We start from the raw sequence: 27103 nt of genomic DNA on the forward strand, positions 1-27103 counted from the left end.
AGAATCCTCATTTTCTTTACATTCTTGTCAACTGAATATATTATCAAATTTCTTGACTTTGTTCCATTTTAGAAGTAAAAAAATGATATCTTGGGTATTAAAAATGAGTGAAACTTAATACTTTTTTGTGATGTCCAATGCATTGTACTACTTTTATAAATATTGTCTATGTCTCATTTTGAGAACTATATTTTTATGTTTTCTGTCCAATTTTATATTGAGCTACTTTACATTTTAGGCCTAAAAGAACATAATAGATGCACTTAAACATAAACATTAACATATAAATATTAAAACAATTATATCTCTGACATTAATTTTTTCAGTTTTTGATTGGCCTTTTAATTTATAATACATGTGCTATGAAATATTTTAAATTGTTATGTAGTCAAACATCAATTTTTAAATTTTTAATTGACTCATAATAATGGCATGTTTATGTACATATTTTGATACATGTATACAATCTTTCTCATTATAGGATCATGGACTCTACATTTTGTGCATATATCTCCCCATATTTTCTTCTAATACTTTGCACATTTTGATGATTTTCTATTTTTCAATAAATCTTTTATCCATTTAAGCTTATTTTGGTGTACTTCAGAGTTTATTCTTACCAGGATCTATCTAGGCACATATCATTCTCATTGTTCCTTCTTGAGACTTGGTAGCTGCTTCAATCAATCAGAAGACTTAAGTCATTCTATAATTTAAAGAAATTTTAGTCCATTATGTCATTGATTCTATCTTCCCCACTCTTTCTTTCCATTCCTTTCATTTCTCTTCCTTTTTCTTACTTTCTTATCCCTTCCCCTCTTTTCCAATGATCATTAGAAATAAGCATTTGGATTCTTGTAGAGATTCATATCACTCTTACTTTTTTATAATTTTCCTTTGGCTTTTATGTTGCATCCTGAGAGAAACTTTGTTCAGTCTTCAACTAAGTAACTGTTTTTAATTGTGTGCATGCTGCTAGTTACCCCTTTGTAAAGTGTAAATTTTTGGCATTTATGTTTTAAGTTCTAAAACAGATATTTTTTTTATCTTTGTGACAGACTGACTATATGGGAAGCTCATATAACAATTTTTGCCTTTTAAATGTAGATGTCAAAACTCAAACTTCTAGATTCTACATTGTCAGAATATGACTTAGAGTCTACCAATCAAATGTCCTAACATGAGACTTTGATTCAGAATTGAAGATATAAATCAAAACTGTATGGTTTCTTTCTCTTTCTTTCTTTCTTTCTTTCTTTCTTTTCTTTGCTTCTTCTTCTTCTTCTTCTTCTTCTTCTTCTTTTTTTTTGAATAGGTAGTAGCCAAGGATCTTGGCTCTGGGGGATGGCAGAGATTTCAAGGTCAGTTTCTTAATAAAGTAGTGACACCAGTGCTGGCAGCAGGAACTGTTGCAGTAAAGTAAATTTCTTGGCATCTAATGCAAGAGCAACAGTTTTTCTTATCAGGGCAATAGCACTGGTCCTGGGCATTATTTCTGGAATATGAGCCTTGAGATTGGTTTTCAGCCTCCCTTCAATAAATAATGCACTAAGAGCATAATCTCAATTTGGTATCACCTTCTCAAATAATCTCTTCCTATCTTTTGTGATCACTCATTCTAATGTCCCAGTTACTATATTTTCTTTACCTTTCTGGGACCTCCAATTCATTCGTGACCCTCTACAACTTTTTATTGGCATTCACTTACCTCATATTCTCATTACCCTTCTTACCAGAATTTAGATTTCATATTTCATAATTACAGTCACCCCCAGACATGTACCATTAATTTGTTTTCTCCCTTTCAATTAATCATATTCATATGAAAGAAACCCTAAACCTGTCTAAATTCAATTGTCATTCCATTTTGTTTCCATGTTAACTAGTTTGGTCTCCATTTAATTTAAGTCTCTTCAAATTCATGACTATTAACCTCAAGTGAGCTTTTAATGCTGCTTGGCAATGCTATGACATTTTCACAATCCACTCTCTTGATGACTATTTTATGCCAGCTACTCTCCTTAAGCCTCCAATATACACTACTCCATTCTCACTCTGATGACCTAGTTTTACAAGCTACCCCTGTTAACATTACCAATGACTTCTATATTGTTAAATTCAAAGTTTAATTATCCATCTTCATCTTAATTGACCTGTCAGTATCATTTACAAAGTTGATCACTCTCTAAAACACTACTTGGCTTCCAGGCTGACTTTTCTCCTTTATCTCTCTTATTATTTGTTCTCATTGTCCTATGGTGATATTTTAGCTTCCAACTTTGAAATACTGAAGCTCAATACTTGGACTTATGTATCTATACTCATTTCTTGCTGATATCATCCAGTTTCATGACTTTAAATTTCTTCTCTTTAATAGAGGACTCTCAATATCTATGGACTAGATTCCTCCTTTGAATTTCAGAGTAATATACGTCATAGCCTACTCAATATCTCCACTGGGATGTTTAAAAGACATCTAGTTAACATGTCCAAAATATCAACTCTCCATTCTTAAACACAAATCAACCAACTTTCTTACAATGTTTTCATGATAATAAATAGTACCTTAGTTATTCCAGTTCCTCAGGCAAAAATCTTGGACTCATTCTTGTCTTTTCTCTTTTATGCCCCCAATGCAGTAATCAGCAAATCCTATTCATATTTTCTTTAAAATATACCCAGATCCAGATCATATTATCCCTATCCCCACTGCTAATGCCCTACTGCAAGCCAAAATCACCTCTGTATGTTCGTCTCCAGTATGAGAATTCTTCCTTTAAAAATCTTCATCTGGGGGTGAATATCAGTGACAGAGGGGAGATTCATACAACTATTCCTCATTACTTTAATTCAATATACCAGTTGTCATTCTATTCCCCATTCTTTTCCCTGACCTTAGCATTATTCCAGTTTTACTGGAAAAATTAATATTTCGGAAGTTCTATTTGCCTATGTAGAAGTACCACTTCATAAATTCTATTCATGGCAATAACAGAACTATAAAATGATATTTGATACAATCTATCTATGGCAAACAGATTTCCCCATATTCATTTTATTAGGCAAGATTTCACCATTAAATCACTTTAAATAAAATTTATAAATGGCAATTGATTTCATTGATACTATCCTCATACCAGGTGTTTACTCTCTCATTATACATGACCACCAATTTATATTTAAGATACACAAACATCTAGTGCTTACCAGTAGCAAGAATAACTTTTATCATATCACTTGAACATTATACAAAGGGTTAGGATGCCAAGAATAATTCTCATCCCTTCTCACTTTCTGGAGCAGTGCTATGCATCATGTATTTTACTGGTTAGTCACAAAACTATTACCAGTACATTATGACATAAATATTATAAGTACATAATTATAAAAGTATACTGATCAACTATACAAATGGTAAGAATTTAGACATTTTTAATGCATTTGACATTGTTGCTACATCCATGTGCATCATTTCTTTCCTATTTTATAAAAATCCATGGCAAATTTGAACTTTAGAAAAAAGTGCGGGGGGGTCCTTCACCACAGAGAGTTGACAAGCAGTGCTCTAGATTGTCTCAATAATGAGGGGCAAAGTGGTATAGTTTCCCTTCTTGTATTACCTTTGTCTTCCTCAGGGTTGGCCTTTAAGCCAAGGGACCTGGCTGCCTTCCAGGCAGTCATTTCCGTATAGTTTAATAGCTATAGCCAGTGAACAGAAAGTGCATTTCCTGCCACCATACTGTAAAATTATTATTAATGTAATAGGAGAATGCACTTCTGGTTTTGGCACTGATGTTTGGGATACTGCATCAGGGCTAGTAGCTTAAAAGAGTGGGCAATATTTTGGAATATGGATTAATGGAGATAGAACCACAACGAGTACTTCCTGTTAAACTATGCTATATTTGATCCACTTAGAGATAATTTGATAGGACAATATTTTAAATGAAAATAAGAAAATCTCTTCTTAAAAGGGCCCATGAAACTTTGCTCAAGGAAAGTTTTAGGAAGGTGGATTTTAGCTCATTTTAAGAATTTTTTCTAACTACTAATGCATTAATTAGTCTATATCTGGTAAGGATTCAAACAAAGATGGATTTACAAACTATCATTCTTTCTTTAATAATGAAGCCTGCAATAGGTTGAAAATTAGATTAAGTTCCAGGGCCCCTTCCAAAGCAAGATTCTGTAATTATGTGCTGGGATAGATTTAGGCATCTAAGGAAAGAAAATTAATTTTGAATCAGCATCCATTAAGTGTGAAGCCCTGTGATTCCTCTTTAACTTGGAGACAAATTCTGTTAAGCTTCAGAAAGGATGTAATAATGAGGTCATTTGAGGGCTGAAAGTTTTCTTAGAGATGATTTGGTCTCAGATCCACAGTTCACAATCAAGAGGAAACAATAAAAGATTCAATGAAGTAAATGGAAATACAGACAAAAATATGGAAATATATACCTGGAAACCTTGTGTGTAAAGTGAACAATCCTGATTTTCCAATCTTTTACCTTTCAATAGTTATCTTTTCACATGATTCTAGTCTAAACTAGTTGATTATGTTGGAGTTCATTTATTGGGGTCATGGTGCAACAGTCTATTACAGATCAACCAGGTTGGTCCTTCAAGAATTTGAGTGTATCCTAGTAAAGAAAGACTAATGCAAATTTACATATGATTAATGTTAGAGAATGTAAAACTCTAAATACAACCAAGATAAAGAAAGTAGTGAAAAATAATGGTCATTATTATAACTCTCTTAAGACTTAACATATACATAAATGAAAATGTTTTTCTTCCCTTTACATTTATAAATTTAGGACTAACAGTTATCCAGGTTAACTCTTGCATACATCAAATCTTGAGGAATAGAAAAGTTAATTGAGGGTAAGAAGATTTTCCAGTTGCTTATAAGGACTTTGTATTGTCTTTTGTTCATTAAAATGAAATATATATATATATATATATATATATATTAACAAAATTAGAGACCTAATTATGTTGGGAAAAATTTAATGTCAAATTGCCTACAGTAAACTGAATTAGGCAATTTATTTCTGTAAGTTATTTCTGACTAAATGTCCCAGAAACAAATCAATGTGAAATATTATTAATATTTACTTGCTCACAGGTACAAAAGAAAATAACATGAAATACATTTTTAAGAAAAGAGAAGAATTTTGTTATGAGCCAATTCATATTGCTACAAATATCTTGGATCCAAGACTGAAAGGCAGAAATGTAAATAATGATAGTACTGCTGCTGCTGCCCTAGATTGAATTACAAAACAAGCAGCACATTTAGAAATTTATGCTGGAAAAATCCTTTCAAATGTGTCTGAATACAGAACAGTTACAGTGTTTGTGCAGTCATGCAGTTTGGACTTTTGCCAAGTGTAACGCTCTTATTCCTGGTCCCACCCTCCTGATGAGGAATCTGAAGGCCAGGTTACAATTCAAGGTCTCCATGGCTGGCTCAAATTCCTACCCAGTGCTTTGGAGCTTTCATCCCTATTAAGTTCACTAATGCAAATAATAATATTAATAACAAAAGTATATTTGGTGTTTACTATGTGCCAAGTAATATGCAAGATAAATTACATATTTTATCTTAAGTTTCATACTAAATCTATGAGGTATATTTATTACTTTTATGTTCAAGTGGGGAAATTGATGCTCAATAGGGTTAAAGAAATTATTGAAGGTCAAATTATTTTATCTGCTCAATTAAAAGTCTTGCAAAACAGTAGTATTTCCTGATGTTAAATATTATTTTTGTTTGAAATAGAAAGCTAGGTATCTTGGAACAATTAGGTCTCCCAAGCCTGGACATATAACTTCTGTCCTCAGAGATAATTCCCATCCATAGAAGTTTTTGTTTGTTATTCCTGCTGTTTGCTTTCAGCCATACCTCTAAAATGTTGTCAGTCAGTACCTTTCAGTAGTTGCTCTTCATGATGGTTCTTATACCAGCCTCAGCTTTATGTCAAAATTTAGCAAATGGGAATTGGTCTGGGATGAGATGAGTTTCTCAAGCTTTCAAAAAGATGGATTTCTTTAGTGCTATTCCTCAGACCACAGTCACATAGAATCTCTCTTTTGCGTAAGGAACACTTGAATGGTGGAAAAATGAGACTAGGAACTGAAAGGTGATTCTATGTTCCTTAGACATAAGTTCAGACATTATTTGAAGTTAGGAAAGTAGCTTTGTACTGAGTAGTTTAACACCCTATTCTTCCTTGATTCCTTGCATTTCTAAAATACAACTTAAATCTGACACACATCAGAAAGAACCCCTGAGGCCCAATCAAATGAAATGAGGGAACATGAAAATCTAGGAAAGACTACTACACCTGGAAAGACTACTACAAAACAGTCCACAAGTAGAGCAGCTGCTAGCCAAGTGAAAGCACTCCATTGCTAAGAGTGGTGTAGCAGGTTTCTGTGTCCTTCCAGCAATGCCCTGCCTGCCTGCATGATGTGAGCAGTGACTGCATGAGGCTGTGACTTGCTCTCCCCCTCTCTCTCCTCCTCTCTCTCCCCCTCTCTCTCTCCCTCTCTCTCCCCCTCTCTCTCCCCCTCTCTCCCCCCTCTCTCCCCCCTCTCTCCCCCCTCTCTCCCCCCTCTCCCCCCTCTCTCCTCCTCTCTCCCCCCTCTCTCCCCCCTCTCTCCCCCTCTCTACCCCCTCTCTCCCCCCTCTCTCCCCCTCTCTACCCCCTCTGTCCCCCCTCTCCCCTCTCTCCCCCCTCTCTCCCTCTCTCTCATTCCCTCTGTCTCCCCCTCTCTCTCCCCCTCTCTCTCCTCCTCTCTTTCCTCCTCTCTCTCCCCCTCTCTCCCCCCTCTCTCCTCCTCTCTCCCCCCTCTCTCTCCCCCTCTCTGATTTTAGTGCCCCAGGTCTGCACTCACGTTGTACTTTTTTTCCTACCATTTTGTTCTGATTTCCTCTGTGGGATTAGTGTTTTTATCTGTACTGCAGGACACTGAGAGAAACATTTTAAACCACATTTGCCAGGAAAAGTCCCTTCCTGCTTGGAATGTGAAGTGAAACACAACACAGTTTGCAGAGATAGAGCAGGCAGGATGATTACAGAGAAATGTCCTTCTAGCAGCCCCAGGGAGCTGGAGCCCTTTGGTTGCTGTTTCACCACTTCTTTCCCCTTACCTTGGCCCACAAAGTCCCTTGTTTGCACAGAGACTATCTCTGCAGATCTTCCGGATAACATCTAATCTGGTTGTCCTCACAAGAGCACGTACTGGGATGAGAAGTCACCTGTTTATATGGTTCTTGTTTTCCAAGACTCTTGCTTATTCTCTGCATTTGCCTGGGGTCTCTACCCTAAGATTACTATGGAACCCCCACACACCAAAACCACCCCACAGCATTTCAGAGTTGCTATGAATTATACTTTTCAATATTCACACTTTCATTTTCCCAAACAGCTGCTGGCTCATAGGTGGGCTTACCTCCAAAGTCCCAGTGTGGCAAGGTGTCTTGAGTCTGGATTCGCTTCCCTCTTCCTCTGCAACCTCTCCTGCCCAAGTTTCCCAGATACACTAAATTGCACACTTTGCCCTGTTGTATGCTTCCTTTGGGCATCCTGGCTTCCAAGAATAGAAGAGGACAAAACTGGGCTGTACAAATATACTTTTCCTTAATATAAAGATATAAAATATATAATGTAAATGGAATCATAAGAAACTTGCTCTTTTGTATCTGGCTTATTTCACTCAGCATGTTTTCAAAGTTCATCTATGTTGTATATGTACCTCAATTTCATTTCTTTTATGGCTGAATATTTCATTATATGGATAGACTGCATCTTTCTACAAACTTTTGTTTGAAAAGTTGTTTTCACTTATGTTGTGTATGTACTTAGGAATGCAATTCCTGGGTCATACAGTAATTCTGTGTTTAAGTTTTTGAGGAATTGTCAAATTGTTTTCTGTAGAAGCTAAACCATTTTGTATTCCCACCAACAATTTTTGTGAGTTCCAATTTTCAGACTTCACCAATGCTTATTATTTTCCACTTCTAAAAGAAATCTGTCAATCTGAATGTAGAATTCTGATTACCAGAGACTAGGAAGGGTGGAAGAAGGAGAGATAAAGGAAGGTTGGGCAACAGATACTAAAACCCAGTTAGATAAAAAAAAAATAAGTTTTGGTGTTCCACAACACAGAGGAATAACTATGAAGAAGAAAAGATGAGCTCAAGAACTTCAAACATAAAGAAATGATAAGGAGGGGTTGGGACATAGTTCAGCAGTAGAATGCTTGCCTAGCATGTGTAAGGCCCTGGGTTTGGTTTTCTGCACCAAAATAAATAAATAAATAATTTGAAAAAAGAACTTAGAAGGAGAGGAAAATGCCTCTTTTCCTAATTTTATTACTCCACTGTATGCATGTATGGAATTATCATGTGGAGCCTCATTGATATGTACAATATACATTAACAAAATTTAAAATTATCATGGCCATCCTAATGAGCATGAAGTGATATCTTATTGTGGTTTTAATCTGCATTTTCCACAGAGAAAAGGTAGGTATATTTTTGTTTTCCCTTAACATCAGATCTATCGGGAATAAATTCAATTTTTATTTTTTAAATAGGTAAACTCTGAGAGCTAAAAAGCTGAAAATTTTTTAAAAAATTACCCAAGGTCACACAAATAGTGAAGTCACGTCAACTATGTAGTTTGACCTCAGAGTCTGCACTCTTAACCACAGTGCTGCGTGACACTCTGAAACCAAACTAAAAAATCCCTGAGATCAGGTACCATATCTGTTACATTTGCTTCACCTTTCTCACAAATGAGGTGTTTTGGACTTTGAACATAGAAGAAAATCCAGAAATATGTTAAGCAATCATGAGGAATCTAAATCCTTGCTGAAGGGCTCAGAATTATTGAAACAGATATTGTATGATGCCATTGTTCAATGGTAACTACAAGTGGTTTTACTAATACTTTCTGTAGCTGTTATGATCTGAGAACCTCTTATCTGTTTTCTGTCCAGAAGCTCTGTTTGTTTTTGTCTTTCTCCCCTTAGGATCTACATTTTTCTGTGTACTGTGCACATAGGAAAGGAATTTTAAAGCTTCTCTTGTGGGAAGATATTCTACTTGCTTAAAGTTCAAACTTAAAGTAAATCTTCCCTTTTGCACAAACATGTTCAATTGGAAAAAGAATTAAAATAAAAGTATTCCTAAAGTCAATTCCTTGCATATCCACCAAAGATAATTCTGTCCTTGCACACTCTGTTCCTGGACTTTGTTCCAAAGATCAGGACAATGGTTAAGAGGGAGAAATTAAACAAGCCAGGATTTATTTGATTACTTTACATTGGAAAGGACAGAGAATTATAAAAAGAAAGAAAATTTAACAGCCTACATATCAGTGTTTTAGTTAACTTTTAGAGAGAGAATGGAGTATCTATTGGGCCACAATGAGTGGGACTTTAGCAAAGAAAATGAATAAAAATCATTTTAGATTGATAGCTTTATGTGTGTTATGAATGGTGTAATAACAGGCAAAAATAAAATGTGAATTTGTTGTATATTTCTTTTTTGATTTAAAAAATGTTTATTTGGGTATGACACCATGTGTGCATTGACATTTGGAAGATACTAATTTTAACAAAGGTGTGGGGAAATGGTGGGAGTACACATTGGTACAGTTACTTTGGGGTAGAATCTTCCAGTTCCAATAAAATTGAAAATGTTAATAACTATGACACATCACTTCCATTTCTTCCATAGAGAAAAACACATGTCACATACATGCAATATTATTCTGTACAATGTTGAAAACAGTCTGAATGTCCAATAATACAGAAATAATTAAATAAAATTGTATATCCAATAGAATGCCATACAACAGTCACAATAAAATGAATAGATGTATGTGTCAATATGCATATATCTTAAAACTATAACATTGAGTGAAAAAAGCAAGTTACTGAATAACATACTATATAATACTGATGTAGAAAGAACATGAAAATAAAACAATGTATTCACATATATTTTATGAGAATATATGTGCATAAAACATACAAAAATTATGGAATGATACACAGAAAGTTCATTGTAGTAGTGACTTCTTGATGAATGAAATCAAGGATTTTAGAATTATGTGTAATGTCAGGCTGAGGTTGTGGTTCATTCAGTGGTAGAGTACTTGCCTCGAATGTGTGTGAGGCACTGGTTCAAATCTCAGCACCACATATAAATAAATAAAATAAAGGTCCTTCAACAACTAAAAATATACATATATATATAAAAGAATTATCTGTAGTGTCTTAATTCCTTCTTTTTGAAACTTTTTGTGAACTAGGAAGTTTCAAAAGTAATCCATAAAATTCTTGTGAACAATTCACTCAGCTTCCTCCAATGGGGACAGCATATATAGCTGTAGTACAGTATCAAAACCAGGAAGTTTATATTGGTATATTATGGTTATTATTGTTGAGTAGACTTTATTCAGTTTTTACCATTTTAAATCTGTAGTCATGTGTGCATGTGTGTTTCAATGGAGTTTTATCCATGTATGGCTTCATGTAATCTCCACCACAATCAAGATACAGAGTTCTTCTGTAACCATGTAGGAACTCCTTTGTGCTACTTTTTAAAATTTTCATTCATTTCCTATCACCTATAACCCCATACATATCCCCTACCAATTGCTAATCTATTTCCATTTCTAAAATTTTGCCATTTGGGGAATGATATATAAATTGAATTATATAGCATGTAAAATCTTGGGATTGGCTTTTTTCATTAAATATAACACTCTTGAGAAAGTCTTCCAGATTTGTGCTTGTATCAATAGTCCATTCCTTTTAATTGATGACTAGTATTCCATTTTATTTATCTAACATAGTATGCTCAACAATTCACCTGTTGAACAACATTTGAGCTTTTTCCAGGGTTTTGCTATTGTTATGAATAAAGCCAGTGCTAGCATTCATGTACAAAAGATTTTTTTCATGAACATAAATCTATTTCTCTGGGATAAATATCTAGGAGTGTAAGTGCAAGATTTTATAGTAATTGCATGTTTTGCTTTATTTCAAAAATTCAGGACTAGTTTTCAGAGTGGCTTTATCATTTGATATTCCCACCAGCAATGTATAAAATATCTAATTACTTTGTACTATCCTTATTAGCATTTTATATAATAATTTGTAACTACTCTAATGGGTCTGTAATGATATCTTGTGATTTTAATTTATATTGCTCTAATAGTTAATGTTGAATCTATTTTCATGTGCTTATTTGCCAACAATATATTATTCATCTTCTTTAATGAAATATTTGTTAATGTTATTGGACTATGTTTTAGTTAGATTATTTTATTATTTTACTGTTGAGTTTTGAGAACACGTTATATATATTTTAGATATAAGTCCTTTGTTATATATGAGGTTTGCAAGTAAATTTTTCAAAATCATCTTAAGATCCTTTTCACAGTGTTTTAATTTTGATGAAGTCCACCATTTATATGTGTATCTTCAGGGATTGAACCCAGGGGCATTCAATCAGTAAGCCATGTGTGAGGCACTGGGTTTGATTCTCAGCACCGCATATAAATAAATAAACTAAAGGTCTATTGATGAATAAAATAAACAAACAAACAAATAAAAAGCTGGAAAACTGAAAATCAACAACTCTTTTTAGATTTATCAGAGAGCTTGGGTCACAGAATATACCACTACCGTGAAAACTGGAGAGTACAACAGGTAGATGCAGAAAATCAAAGCTTACTGGGAGCAGAAACCACACTGAAGCCTGCATGGGATACAAACACTTAAAGGGAGTGTAGTCTAGCTTGGGATATTCAAAATTCCCCACAGTAGCACAGATTTTACATCCAAGATCCCCATCAGGTTCTTAGGTGAAGAGTAGAGACAAATTTCCTCATTCTTTGGTCAGGAGAAGGGGAAAATATCCATTTTGAAATACACCCAATGCTCTTTTTGTTAATGAAACCCTACCCTCAAGAGAAACTCCTTTGCCAGAGCCTAATCAATGTGAATTTTACCAGAGCTTAAACCAGAGCCTTGATAGGATGGTAAGAAATACTCAACTCCAGACACCTTATTAGCCTTCTAGCTGGAAGAAAATAAATACCCATTCCATCCTGAAGCAATTATGAAGGTCACAGCCCAAAGATACAGACTCAAAGATTAAGACATAACCATAGGACTATAGAATGCTACCCCCATTTACCATCACATCAATACATTTCCTGTACAATAACTGACAACAGGTGAAATAGCTGAAAACAAATGCAAGGCTCTCACTGTGTTTAAAAAGTGATCTCTAGGAAAACTCAAAACAACAAAGGAGACCAAAACAAGGATACTAGAGGAAATTTTAAGCCATGATACCTACAGCTATAGCAAACAGTAAACATACCCTAACTCCTACACAGATAAACATAAAACCTCACATTAATGGCCTATTTACCTCAGTTCCTTTACTCAACATATCATGCCCATCTTTAAACAAAAAGTTAGAAGGACAGATAATAAGCAAAAAACAGTCTGAAATCAGGGAAAGCATCAGAACAAGACTCAGATATTGAAATAATTAGACCAGAAATTTAAAATAGTCCTGATTAATATACTAAAAGCTCTAATGGGAAAAGTGAACAGCATTCAATAATAGATAAGATAAACAAGTAGAAATTCTAACAATGACTCAAAAGTAGAACCTAAAAATCATAATACTATTACAGAGGTCAAGAATATCTTTGGAAAGTTCACCAGTAGATTCGACATGGCCCAGGGAAAAAAAATCTGTTATTTTGGAGATGAGGCAATATTAACTACCCAATCTGAAAGTCAAAAAGAAAAATGACTGAAAAATAGAACAGAATGTTCAATAATTATGAGACAACTACAAAAGGTGTAGCATACATTTAATGGTAATCCTAGAACAGAGAAAGAGACACAAAAATATTTGAAATAATACTACTGAGAATATTTTAAAATTAATAGACACCAAACCATAGATGCAAGGAAACTCAGTGAACATCAAGTAGGACAAATACTGAAACAAAAACCCAAAAACCCATCTAAGCACATCATATTCAAATTACAGAAAATCTGGAATCAGAAGGAAAAACATTATCTTTAGAAGAACAATGATAATAATTAGAAAATCTTCTCATCAAACACCATGAAAGCTCAAGAAGACAGTAGAGTGAAATATAGAATTTCTCAGACAAAAATTGAGGAAATGTGTCACCTGCCTTGCAAGAAATGTATTTAGAAGAAGTTCTTCAGGGAGAAAGAAATGATATAGGTCAGAAAGATAGATCTGCATTTTAAAAAGAAAATTGTTCAAGAACAATTTTCTTTTTTAAATGAAATAAGTGGGGCTGGGATTGTGGGTCAAGCAGTAGCATGCTCGCCTGACATGTGCAGGGAGCTGGATTCCATCCTCAGCACCACATAAAAACAAAATAAAGATGTTGTGTCACCGAAAACTAAAAAAAATAAATATTAAAAAATTCTCTCTCTCTCTTTAAAAAAACAACACATAAGTGAAGATAAAATAAAATATTTTTCTTATTTTAAAAAATATCTAGCAGATAAAACTTTATACAACATAATAATAGCATAGTATATATATGGGTATGTATATATAATATCCTATGAACAATTAAAAAAGTATGACAACAAGTCAATAAAGTATAAAAGAAGAATAAGGACTGCCATTGCTGTTATAACATACCTGCTCTTTTTTTGATGCTGTATAGAATTATTTGAAAGTAGACTTACATTAATTGTAAATGTATGTTACAAATTCTAGGGAAAGCACTTAAAATATTTTAAAAAGAAGTATAACCTATATACTAAGAAGGGAAAAATGAAATCATATAAAATACACTGGGAAAGTGGAGGGGAGGGAAACACAAAAAGTCAAGATAAAATAAATAAAAACAGGAGCAAAGCAAAGAAAAAAGATACAAATAAAATATATATTAATAACCATATCAATAATGACTTCAAATTCAAATGTTGTAAAATACACCAACTAAAATTTATCAGAGGTGATTAAAAATTCAACTATGTTTCTACAAGAAACTCAAATAAAAGTACAGAGATATATTAAATGTAAATGGACATAGAAATATATACCATGCTAACATCAGTCAGAAGAAAGCTGGAGTAATCACACATTTCAGACAAAGCAGGTTTCAGAGCAAGAAAAATTGGGGGAAGAAAAAAATTCCATTACATAATGATAGAAGAGCTAACTGTTTGAGACAAAACAATCCTTCATGTGTATATGTCTTAAAATAGTACCAAAATACCTGGGGATAAAATTATAAAACTATAAAGAGAAATAAGCAAATCCACTATTACAGAGGGAAACATCAGTATCCTTCTTTCAGTAATTGACAGATTTAAGAGGCAGAAAATCAATAAGGATACAATTGAACTGAGCAGCAGCATTAATTAACTGATTCTCATTAACATTTATAGAATACTTCATCCAACAAAAGCAGAATATTCTTTCTTTTCAAGTTCCCATTAACTAACATATATCATAATAGAGGCCATAAAATATACCTTAATAAATTAAAAAGAATAAAAATCATACAAAGTATTATCTTAGATCACTGTGCAATTAAACTACCAATCAATAATAAGATATTAGGTAGAAAAATCACAAAATATATAGAAATCAAATCCATTTATAAATAACACAAGTGAAATATGAAATCTGAGAAGAAATAAAAATATTTTGGAACTAAATTACATGAAAATACAACTTTTCATATTTGCAGAATGCAGCAAAAGCAGTGCTTAGGGAGGAATTTTTAGCATTTAATGGATAAATTAGGAAGAAAAAAATAATATCAGCAATATAAACTTCTACCTTAAGAAAGTAGTGAAAGAAGAGAATATTAAATACAAATTAAGTAGAAGAAATTAAATAATATAAATTAGGGGATAAATCAATTAAGCTGAAGATAGTAAATTAATAGAGAAAATCTATTAAACCATAATGTGGCTCTTTGAAAAGAACAATAAAATCAACAAACTTCTCGAAAGGCTAGAAAAGACAGAGAAAGGACAATGAGAGAGAGACATAAAGAGAGAGAGAGAGAGAGAGAGAGAGAGAGAAGAGAAGGGAAGGGGAAAGAAACTCTTGCTAATATCAGAAATGAAATATAAGTCATCACAACTGATTCTGTAGATATTAAAAATATAACAAAGTAATATTATAACAATTGTAGCCCACAAATCTGATAACTTAGATGAAATGGACCAATTCCTCTTGAAAGACATAATCTACCAAAACTCACACAATAGGTCATCTAAGTAAGTCTATTTTTTAATTCAATATACTGGTGCAACCACTATGGAAATTCCTTGGAAAACTTGGAATGGAACCACCATTTGACCCAACTATCCCTCTCCTCGGTGTATACTCAAAGGACTTAAAAACAGTATACTACAGGGACACAGCCACATCAATGTTTATAGCAGCACAATTCACAATAGCTAAATTGTGGAACCAACCCAGATGTTCTTCAGTAGATGAATGGATAAAGAAACTGTGGTGTCTATACACAATGGAATATTACTCAGCAATAAAAGAGAATAAAATCATGGCATTTGCAGGCAAATGGATGGAGTTGGAGAATAATATGCTAAGTGAAGTAAGCCAATCCCAAAAAACCAAATGCCAAATATTTTCTCTGATATGAGGATGCTGATCCATAATGGGGTGGATGGAGTAGGGGAGGAATGGAGGAACTTTAAATAGGGCAAAGCGGGGGAGGGAAAGGAGGGGGCATGGGAGTAGTAAAGATGGTGGAATGAGATGGACATCATTACCCTAAGTACATGTATGAAGACACAAATAGTGTGACTCTACTTTGTGTACAACCAGAGACATGAAAAATTGTGCTCTATATGTGTACTACGAATTGAAATGCATTCTGCTGTCATATATAACAAATTAGAATAAATAAATAGAATAAATATAGTGAATCACAAATTAATAACCTTTCAAAATAGCAACAAGTGCAGATGATTTCACTGGTTGATTTTACCAACATTAAAGAGGTGATATCAATTTTCTATAATCTCTTCCAGAAAATAAAAGCAGTAAGCACACTTCCCAACTCATTCTGTAAGACCAAAATCACTCTAATATCAAAACTAGAGACACTTATTTATTTATTGTTTCTCTTTAGCTATACATGACAGCAGAATTCATTTTGACATAATTATACAAGCAAGAATATATCTTATTCTAGTTAGAGTCCCATTCTATGGATGTACATAGTAGTGGAGTTCACTGTGGTGTTTTCATATAGGTACATGGAAAAGTTATGTCAGATTCATTCCACTGTCTTTCCTTTTCCTATCCCCCTCCTTCCCTCCCTTCCCCATTGTCTAATCTACTGCATGTCTATTCTTCCTCTCAAACCGCCCACCCCCTTATTGTGGGTTAGCTTCCACATATCAGAGAAAACATTATACCTTTGGTTTTTAGGGACTGGATTACTTCACTTAGCATGATAATCTCCAAATCCATCCATTTGCTGGCAAATGTCATAAAGTCATTCTTCTTTATGGCTGAGTAATATTTCATGTGTATATATACTGCATTTATCCATTTATCTGTTGAAGGGCACTTAGGTTAGTTCCATAGTCTAGCAATTGCGAATTGGGCTGCTATAAACATTGATGTGTTTGCATCACTATAGTATGCTAATTTTGAGTCCTTTGGGAATATATGAGGAGTGGGATAGTTGGGTCAAATGGTGGTTCCATTACAAGTTTTCTGAGGAATCTCCATACTGCTTTCCAGAGTGATTGCACCAATTTGTAGTCCCACCAGCAATGTATGAGTGTGTACCTTTTCCTCACATCCTCATCAACACTTATTGTTGCTTGTATTCTTGATAACTGCCATTCTGTAGAGAGAGACACTTCTGACAAATAAAATTACAGACCATATCTCTCATGGAAATAGATGTTAAAAACTTCAACAAAATACTAGCAAATTGTATCTAACAATGTATAAAAAGAAATTATGCCACCATGACAAAGTGAAATTTATTACAGCTATGTGAAACTGGTTCATTATTTCAATTTAGGTAATTCATTACATTGACTAGCTAAAGAAAATCATGTGATCATATCAATAGATGACAGAAAAAGCATTTTACAAAGACCAGCACCAATTCATGATTAAGGTCTGTCAGAAAACCAGGGACATAAGAAAATTTCATTTACTTGATTATGAGAAACAAGATACTTTCCCCCTAAGGCTGGGAAGAAGATAAGAATGACTCCTCTCACCACTCCAATTCAAGTTCTAGCTAATGCAATAAGATAATAAGTTACAATAATGAAATGAAATAAAATGCACATATTGAAAATAAATAAAATCTATTCGTTCACAGATATATGAACATGCTGCATGATTACACCTATATTACATTCCAAAAGAGGCAGACCTAGAAAGGAAGTAGAACATTCTTCAATCTTAGGCTTTTTAGATGCAGAAGCTATGCTGTACCTGTAGATGTTCCCAGGAGCAGAAAAATTTACACAAAGGAAGAATTTGTTCAAACAAACAAAAAGATGTGGTTTCCAAGGGCTCAGGCAGAAGAAAGATGGACAAATAATCAAAGGGTAGTGAAACTATTCTTTATGGTATCATAACAGTGGATACATAATATTATGCATTTGTGAAAACCTATAGAAGTGTACAATACAAAGAGTGAATGGTAATGAAAACTGTAGACTTTAATTAATAATGTATCAAATATTTGTTCCTCAATTGTAACTAAGATATAACACTAAAGCAAGGTGTAAATAAGAGAAACTATGTGTAAACCATGTGTGTGATGAGGGGAGTATATTTTTTATAATTATAAACAGTGTTTCATTAATCATTCTGTTTCTCTTCATGCACATGTATCATGTCCATAAGGAGGTCTCCAAAACAGAATTGTTAGGTCAAGAGATTTGCAAACTTTCACATTTAATTCTTATAGGTATTATTAATACCTATAAAAATAAAAATCTTACTATATGAATCTATTTTTAAAAACTTTAACTGATACCCAAAACATAAATGTATATATTAATGTGATACTATATAATATTTAATATGTGCATACATCATATAATGTTTAAATCAGATTAAACATTTGTTTCCTCAAATACTTGTCATTTCTTTATGGTGAAAATTTTTAAAATCCTATATTCTAGGTTTGTGAAATATACAGTACATGATTGTTATCTCTAGTCACAATACTGTGCAATAGTACCCTGAAGCTTCTTGCTCCTCTCTACCTGTAACTCGATCAGCCTCTCCTCATTACCTCAGCACCACTTTCCCTAGCCTCTGGTACCCACCATTCTACTCTCGACTTCTATGAAATCAACTGTTTTAGATTCTGTGTATAGTGAAATCATACAGAACTTGTCTTTCTGTGCCCAACTTTATTTCACTTAACATAACAATCTCTAGTACCTCCATGTGGTTGCAAATGACAGAATTCCATTTTATAAAGTTTCTAAAATATATTTTTAGTTGATGGACCTTTATTTTATTTATTTATTTATATGTGGTGCTGAGAATCAAATCCAGTGCCTCACACCTGTTAGGCAAGTGCCCTACCACTAAGCTACAACCCCAGCCCCAGGATTCCATTTTTTTGTAGCTGAATATTACCAAATTTTTTATCCATTTAATCAGTTGATAGACATTTAGATTATTTAAATTTTTTTACTATGGTGAATAATGCTGCAATTATTTGGGGAGGGCAGGTACTTCCACATACTGATTTCATTTCCTTTTGGATATATAACTCAGAAATGGGATTGATAGTAGTTTGTATGGTAGTTCTATTTTTAATGTTTCTAGGAACCTCCATACTATTTTCCATAATGGCTGTCTAATTTACATTCACACAAAAAAAGTATGCAAGGTTTCCCTTTTCTCCACATCCTTGCCAGCATTTTTAAAAATACTGTTTTGGCAGTCATTCTTACTGGGGTGTGGTTTTGATTTGCATTTTCCTGATCATTAGTGGTGTTGAACACTTTTGAATCTACCTGTTGTCCATTTACATGTCTTCCTTTGTGAAATGTCCATTTCCATCTACTTCCCACTTTAAGGCTGCAGGTGTAGCTCACTAGTAGAGGGCTTGCCTAGAATGCACCAGGCCATGGGTTCAAACCCCAGTACCACAAAGAAACAAACAAAAAATTATATATATCTACAGCCCATTTTATAATTGGGTTATTTGGAGTTTTTCTAGTCAGTTTTGAGTGTTCCTTATATATTCTGATTTCAAACCCTCATCATATTATAAATATTTTCTCCCATTCTGTAGGTTGTCTCTCCACTCTGTTGAGTGTTTTCTTTACTGTGCAGAAATTTTTAGTTTTATGTAATACCATTTGTCTATTGTTGCTTTTGTTTCTTGTGTTTTTTTGAGTCTTGTCCAAAAATTCCTTGCCCACTCCTCAAATATTTTTCCCAAGTTTTCTAATAATTTTATAGTTTGAGATCTTATATTTAGTTTCTTTTTTAGAGAGAGAGAGAGAGAGAGAGAGAGAGAGAGAGAGAGAGAGAGAGAAGAGAGAGAGAGAGAGAGAGAGAGAGAGAAGAGAGAGAGAAGAGAGAGTGAGAAGAGAGAATTTTTATTTTTTATTTTTTTAGTTTTCAGTGGACACAACATCTTTGTTTGTATGTGGTGCTGAGGATCGAACCTGGGCAGCACACATGCCAGGTGAGCGTGCTACCACTTGAGCCACATCCCCAGCCCTATATTTAGTTTCTTAATTCATTTTCAGTAGATCTTTGTGAATAGCGAGAGATAGGGACTAGCTTCATTCTTCTGCATGTGGATATACAATTTTCCCAACATCATTTATTGAAAAGACTGTCCTTTCCCAAGTGCATGTTATTAACCCTTTTGCAAAAATAAATTGGCAGTACATGCATTGGTTTACATCTAGGCTTTCTGTTCTGTTTCATTGGTCTATGTTTCTGTTTTTATGTCAGTACCATGTTGTTTTGACTACAACAACTTTGTAGTATGTTTCAAAGTCTGTTAGCATAATGCCTTGAGGAATGTTTTGTTGTTGTTGTTGTTTCTTGGTCAAAGTGGCTTTGAATATTTAAGGTTTTTATGGTTCCATAAAAAATAGAATTGTCTTTTCTAGTTTTGTGAATAAATGTCATTGCTTTTTGTTGTTGTTGTTGTTGTTGTTGTTTTGATAGGAATTGCACTGAATCTGTAAATAGCTTTGGGTAGTGTGGACATTTTGGCAATATTGATTCTTCCAAACCACGAACACAAGATGTCTTTCCACTTTCTGTGTCCACTTCAATTTCTTTCATCAATAGTTTATAATTTTCATTGTAGATATCTTCTGCTTCTTCAGTTAAATTTATTCTGAGACACTACATTTTTAGCTATTATAAGTGGGATTACTTTCTTGATTTGGATTTCAGATAATTCACTATTGACATTATAGCAAGGCTACTGATTTTTGTTAGGGTTCTTTTTTTTTTTTTGGCTTTTTTGGAACTGGGGGGTCAAACCCAGGGCTTTGCAAATACAAGTCAGATGCTTTGCCACTGAGCTACATCCCGGCCCAAGACTACTTATTTTTTTTATCTTAATTTTGTATCCTTAACTTTACTGAATTAATTTATTAGTTCCAGTATTATTTCAGTGGAGTCTTTGGGGTTCTATGTATAAGATCATGTCATATGTGTAGAGTGAAATTTGACTTATTTCCAGTATAGGTGCCATCAATTTCTATCTCTTGCTTAATTGCTGTAGCTAGGACTTCCACCACTGTGTTGAATAAAAGTGATAAAAGGGAGCATCCTTTTCTTGTTCCAGATCTTAGAAAATTTTCAACTTTTCCTCATTAGGTATAATGTTAGCTATTAGCTTATTATAAATGGCCTTTATTATGTTCAGGTATGTTCCTTGTATGCTTGACTTGTTCAGTGTTTTTATCATGAATAAAGCTGAATCTTACCAAATTCCTTTTCTGTATTAATAGAGGTGACCATACGATTTTTGCTCTTCATTATGTTAATATGGTATATCATCTGCATCAATGTGAATATGTTAAACTATCTTTGCAACCCTGGTATGAATCCCACTTGGTCATGGAAAATAATCTTTGTAAAGTGCTGCTGTATTTTTTTTTAAATGTTCAGAAGTCTGGTGGACATGCCAGTCTTTGCTTTGTGTGGACTGAGAATGTCTTTTTATGGTTGGCAATCTGCGTATTTCAAATCTGTACTTACTAAGTAAATTTATGTTTTTATTGGTTGTTCAAAACATTGCAAAGCTCATGATATATCATCTTTCATACATTTGACTCAATTGGGTTATGAACTCCCATTTTTACCCCAAATACAGATTGCAGAATCACATTGGTTACACACTCACATTTTTACATAATGGCATATTAGTGACTGTTGTATTCTGCTACCTTTCCTATCCCCTACTATCCCCCCTCCCCTCCCCACCCATCATCCCTCTCTACCTCATCTGCTGTTGTTCAATTCTCGTGCTGCTGGATTTGATTTGCTAATTTGTGTGTGTGTTTGTGTAAGATCTTTTTTATGTTAATATACTTTAACTTTCATTTTAATTATTAGTGCATATTAATTGCACAAATTAATGTGTTTCACTGTGACATTTTCATACATGCATAAAAGCTAGTATTTTTAAGGATTTTTGTGTCCGTGTTCATCAAGGAGTGTGTGCGCATGTGTATTTTCCTTATTGGTTTTGGTATCAGGGTGATGCTTGCCTTATAAAATGTGTTTGGAAGATTTTTTACCTCATCTATTTTTTGAAATAATGTAATAGGAATTGGTTTAGCTATTTAAATGTTTGTTAGAGTTCAGAAGTGAAGTCATCTGGTCCTCTGCTTTTCTTTGATGGGAGGATTGTATTAGTGATTCAATCTTGTTACTTGTTATTGGTCTATTCAGATTTTCTCTTTCTTCATGATTCAGTCTTGGTGAAGTATATGTGTCCATTTATTCTAGGTTACCAAATGTGCTGACATATAATAATATCGAATGACCTTTTGTATTTCTGTAGTGTCAGTTGCAATGTTTTCCTTTTCATTTCTGGTTTTGTTTGAGTCTTCTCTCTCCTTTTCTAAGTTAGTCTGGCTAAGAGTTTGTCTATTTCATCTTTTCAAGGAACCAGCTTTTTGTTTCATTCATCTTTTATTGCTTTTTAGCCACCATTTAATTTATTGCTGCTCTATTCTTTATTATTTCTGAACTTCTACTAATTTGGGCTTAATTTTTTCCCGGTTCCTTGAGTTTCAATAACAGGTTCTTTATCTGAGATTTTCCTATTTTTTGATGTGTTTATTGATTGTTATAAACTTCACTCTTAGTAGTATTTTTTCTTTATTCTATAGCATATTTTTATAGTTATAAATGGACACAATACTTTTATTTTATTTTTATATGGTGCTGAGGATTGAACCCAGTGCCTTCCACATGCGAGGCAAGCACTCTACCACTGAGCCATAGCCACAGCCCCTATTCTATAGGTTTTAGGAGTGTTGTGTCTCCCTTTTCATTTGTTTCAAGGAATTTTTAATTTTTTTTAAATTTTATTTTTTAGTTATAGGTGGGCACAATATCTTTATTTTATTTTTATGTGGTGCTGAGGGTCTAACCTAATGCCTCATGCATGCTAGGCGAGTACTCCACCTCTGAGCCACAACCCCAGCCCCCTAAATTTCTTTCTTGATTACTTCCTTAATCCATTGTTTTTTCAAAAATAAGTTGTTTAATTTCCATATATTTGTATAGTTTCCAAAGTTTTTCTTATTGATTTCTAGATCTATTGCATTGTGGTCAGAAAAAAAATTGATATGATTTCAATTTTTTAAAATTTGTTGAGGCCAGTTTTGTGGCCTATCATATAATCTATCCTGGAGAATATCCCACGTACTGATTACAAAAAATATATTATTCGACAGTTTCTCTATGTTATGTTCTATAGGATGTCTGTTAGGTCCATTTGGTCATGGATGAAACTTTAATATATATATATATATATATATAGTATTGCTTATTGCTTTACATATTAATATAGTTATTAGTTTCATATATATATATATTTGTTGTTGTTGTTGCTGATTTTTATGTCTAGATAATCTATCCATTGCTGAAAGTGTGGTATTAAAGTCCCCAGACAGTGGAAGTCTCTCTCTTCATTTAGGTCTATTAATGCTTGCTTTATATATCTAGGTGTTCCATATGGGCTGCATATACATTTAGAATTGTTATTTCCTTTTGATGAATAAACCCCCTAATCATTTTATACTGACACTCTTTGTCTCTTTTTACTACCTTTGATTTAATCTCTATTTCTATTTAATATTACTTGTGACTGCCATTTGCATACAATATCTTGTTCATCCTTTCACTTTATTAAAAATATTTTTAGTTGTTGACGGACCTTTATTTTATTCATTTATTTATATGTGGTGCTGAGAATAGAACCCAGTACCTCACACATGCTAGGCAAGTGCTCTACCACTGAGCCACAACCCCAGCTCCCATCCTTTCACTTTTAATCTTTATTATTAAAGTCAGTTTCTTATAAGCAAAATATAGTTGGGTATTTGTTCATGGTGTTTATGTTGCTGTTGCTATTTGTTTATTATCCATTCAGGCACTCTGGAGAATTTAATTCATGTACCTTCAAAGTAATTATCAATAGGTAAAAGTATCACTACAGCCATTATGTAACTTATTTTTTACTTTTATTATAGTTCCTTTCTTTCTCCTTCTCTTTTTAGTCTTCCTTGGTGGTTAATTGAATTAATCTTGTACTATGTTTTGATTACTTGCCTGTAGTTTTTGATTTGTCTGTTATAGGTTTTTCCTTTGTAGTTATCTTGAGGCTTGTAACAAAAACATCGTTTGATTATAACAAACCATTTTTAAATTACAGCAACTTGACATAATCATAAGAACAGAAACAAAAGAACAAGAGAAAAATATAAGAAAACTCTTTGGTTGTGTTCTGTTCCTGCCCATATTTTGATATACATTATTTTGGAGTACTGGGCATTGAACCCCAGAGTGCTCTACCACTGAGCCACATCCCCTGTCCTTTTTATTTTTTATTTTGAGACAGGATTGTTTAGGGCCTAAGTTGCTGAGGCCGGCCTCAAACTTGTGATCCTTCTGCTTCATTCTCCTGAGTTGCTGAAATTACAGGCATGTGCCACCATACCCTGCATACATTTTGAATTTTTGATATCCCATTGTACATCTTTCTGTTTTGCTTATTGCTTTACATATTAATATAGTTAATAGTTTCTAATTCTTTGATTTTTTAGTCTTTATGCTAAAGATATGTTTATGCAACATGCTTACAATACTGGAGCCCTCTAAATTTGTTTGTATAATTATTCTAACCAGTAAGTTATCTACCTCCGTGTGTATGTGAGTGTGTGTGTGTGTGTGTGTGTGTGTTTTCATTAATATTTCTTTCTTCCAGTTTAAAGAAATTCCTTTAGCATTTCTTGTAGAACAGGTTTGGTGGAGACATTCTCTCAGCTTTTGTTTGTGTGGGAAAGTCTTTACCCCTTCTTTACTTCTAACAGCTTTGCTGGGTATTATTCTCAGTTGACAGTTTTTTCCTTTGGTACTATGAAAATCTCATGCCACTCTCTCATGATATGTAAGATTTCTGCTGAGAAGTCTGATGACGGACAAATTAGGGCACTCCTAGGTATTGTTTTCACTTGCAGCATTGAGAATCTTTTATCTTTCAACTATGAAAGGTTGATTAAAAGGTGTCTTAGTGCAGACTAGGTTGACTTACTTTTTACCTACTTATACCTGGACAGTTGTATCTCTCTCCAGTATTATTTCTTTGAATAAATTTACTACACCTTTTGAATTCTCAATTCTTTCTTGAACCTCTAACAACCATAAATTTGCTATTTTCATAATATCCTAAAGTTTCCAAAGCTTCTAGTCTGCTAGTAAGGTGTTGTCACTACTTTAGTACTAGAGCACAATCCATGACCAAGTTTGTCCCAAGTACTCTGTTGTTATATTTTTCAGAAACAAAAAGAAGAGTGTCTAGAAAGAGTAGACTATCCCCAAAAGCCTATCCCTGCAGCTATGGTAGACCCAGATGCCTCATTCAGTTACCTATGCTTCATCACTGCAGAATTTTGCCTGGCTTTGAGCAGGGTCATCATGAATGGACCAGCCCTATGTCAAACCTGTGGCCACCAGAGTCTCCAAGCTGTTTCCCACCCTTAGTCCACAGTCCACCATGACCAACACAATACTGTGTTAGAACCAAGGCACATACTTCTACGGGCTGGGTATTGATGAGGTGGACTCATGATCCAAGATGGACACAAGCAGACTCAGGTGATGTAGCTGGAATACCAATCTGATAGACTGGAGCCATGCATCTCCCCCTGCACTACAGCTGTTCCAAGTTTCTGTCCATAGTTAGGTATGGGGATGGGAACCATTATGATTTTTCCAGTATTAGGTTTCACCTGCCAAGCACCAAGTTCCGTGGAAAAGACTTGTGCTTTCTGTTCTGTCTTATCTTCAGCAAATGGGGTTTCACACACAGTATGCTGCCCAAGGTTGACCTGAACTGGGTCATACCTGAGTCTCAGAACTATAAGGATATGCACAGTCTCAGGGGCACACCAAGGCCCATGCCACAGCTAGTGGTGATGCGTGGGCAGTTATAGAGCCCCATCTGTAATCACTGGCCTGGTAATAACTGTGTTGCCCATGGTTGGGCAATATGTGGTAGAGACAGTCCCTTGGCCACAAAAGCTGGTGCTAAGCTAGATCAAATTTGTTTTCACAGCTGCAGGGGCCTGCACAGTCTTACTAATGGGTGGGTGATCCTTACCAAAAGAAATTTAGTATATCTACTTTCTTCAAATTTTACCAATTTCAGATATTACTCTTTTATCTAATATGATGGGGACAGAGAATATTATCATATTGTTTTATTTTTCACTGTGTTGATTCCTTGTGAAAGATTATGTACTAGTTTTACTGATCATATGTATTTCTTCTTGTGTGAATTTTTTGTTTATATATTTGCTCAATTTATTTATTTGATTGTTTTTTATTGTACTCAATCTGTTTTTTAAGAGGGGGGGAGAGGAGAGAGAGAATTTTTAATATTTATTTTTTAGTTTTTGGCGGACACAACATCTTTGTTGGTATGTGGTGCTGAGGATGGAACCCGGGCCGCACGCATGCCAGGCGAGCCTGCTACCGCTTGAGCCACATCCCCAGCCCTGTAGTCAATCTTAATACATTATGAATATCAATCATTTGTCTACTGTATATGTAATAGAACTTACTCTTAGGTCATTGTTCATATTCTTTTTTTAATCATATTTTTTTAGTTGACGATGGGCCTTTATTTAATTCATTTATTTTTATGTGGTGCTGAGGATCAAACCCAGTGCCTCATACATGCTAGGCAAGTGCTCCACCAGTGAACTACAGCCCCAGCCCCTCATTGTTCATATTCTAACTATAGTTTATTTTTATGTCTTTCAGTATTTTTCTATGTGGTTTCAAGATTTTTGTTTCTGACTTCAAGAAGGTTTATCTCAATATATTTTTAAGTGCTTAAATTTTACATTTAAATATATAAACACATAGGAATTCAGTTCTTTCCATTTGATATCTTCATAAATCTAAATAAATATCCAATAGTTCCAACACTCCTTTATCCATTTATCTGGAATGTCAAGACTATTAATACATCTGATTTTATTTTTATCAATGATATGCCATAATTTTTATTTCAAATACTTAGTCAATTCTCCAAATTAACTTTGTCTTTATTATGTGACATCATATTTATTGTATATTGAATCCCACATGTATATTGGTGTGTTTCTAGAAACTATCATCTTTCATTGATTTACTTAAATATATTTGCTTCATGACCACATACTTTTGATATTTCAGTTTTATAATAAATTTGCTATCTGGAAGGGTGGGATTTTCTGAACACAATATTCTTTTTGTCAGCTT

The 27103-nt window shown here is 33.9% G+C and overlaps 1 protein-coding gene across 1 annotated transcript in view; it reads right to left on the reverse strand.

The window, feature by feature from the left end:
* Positions 1-27103, reverse strand: part of Spry3 (sprouty RTK signaling antagonist 3) — a 129379-nt gene that overhangs the window by 29131 nt on the left and 73145 nt on the right. The gene's annotated exons all lie outside the window — the stretch shown is intronic.

This window comes from Ictidomys tridecemlineatus, chromosome X, assembly GCF_052094955.1.
Source record: "Ictidomys tridecemlineatus isolate mIctTri1 chromosome X, mIctTri1.hap1, whole genome shotgun sequence".
NCBI lineage: Eukaryota > Metazoa > Chordata > Mammalia > Rodentia > Sciuridae > Ictidomys > Ictidomys tridecemlineatus.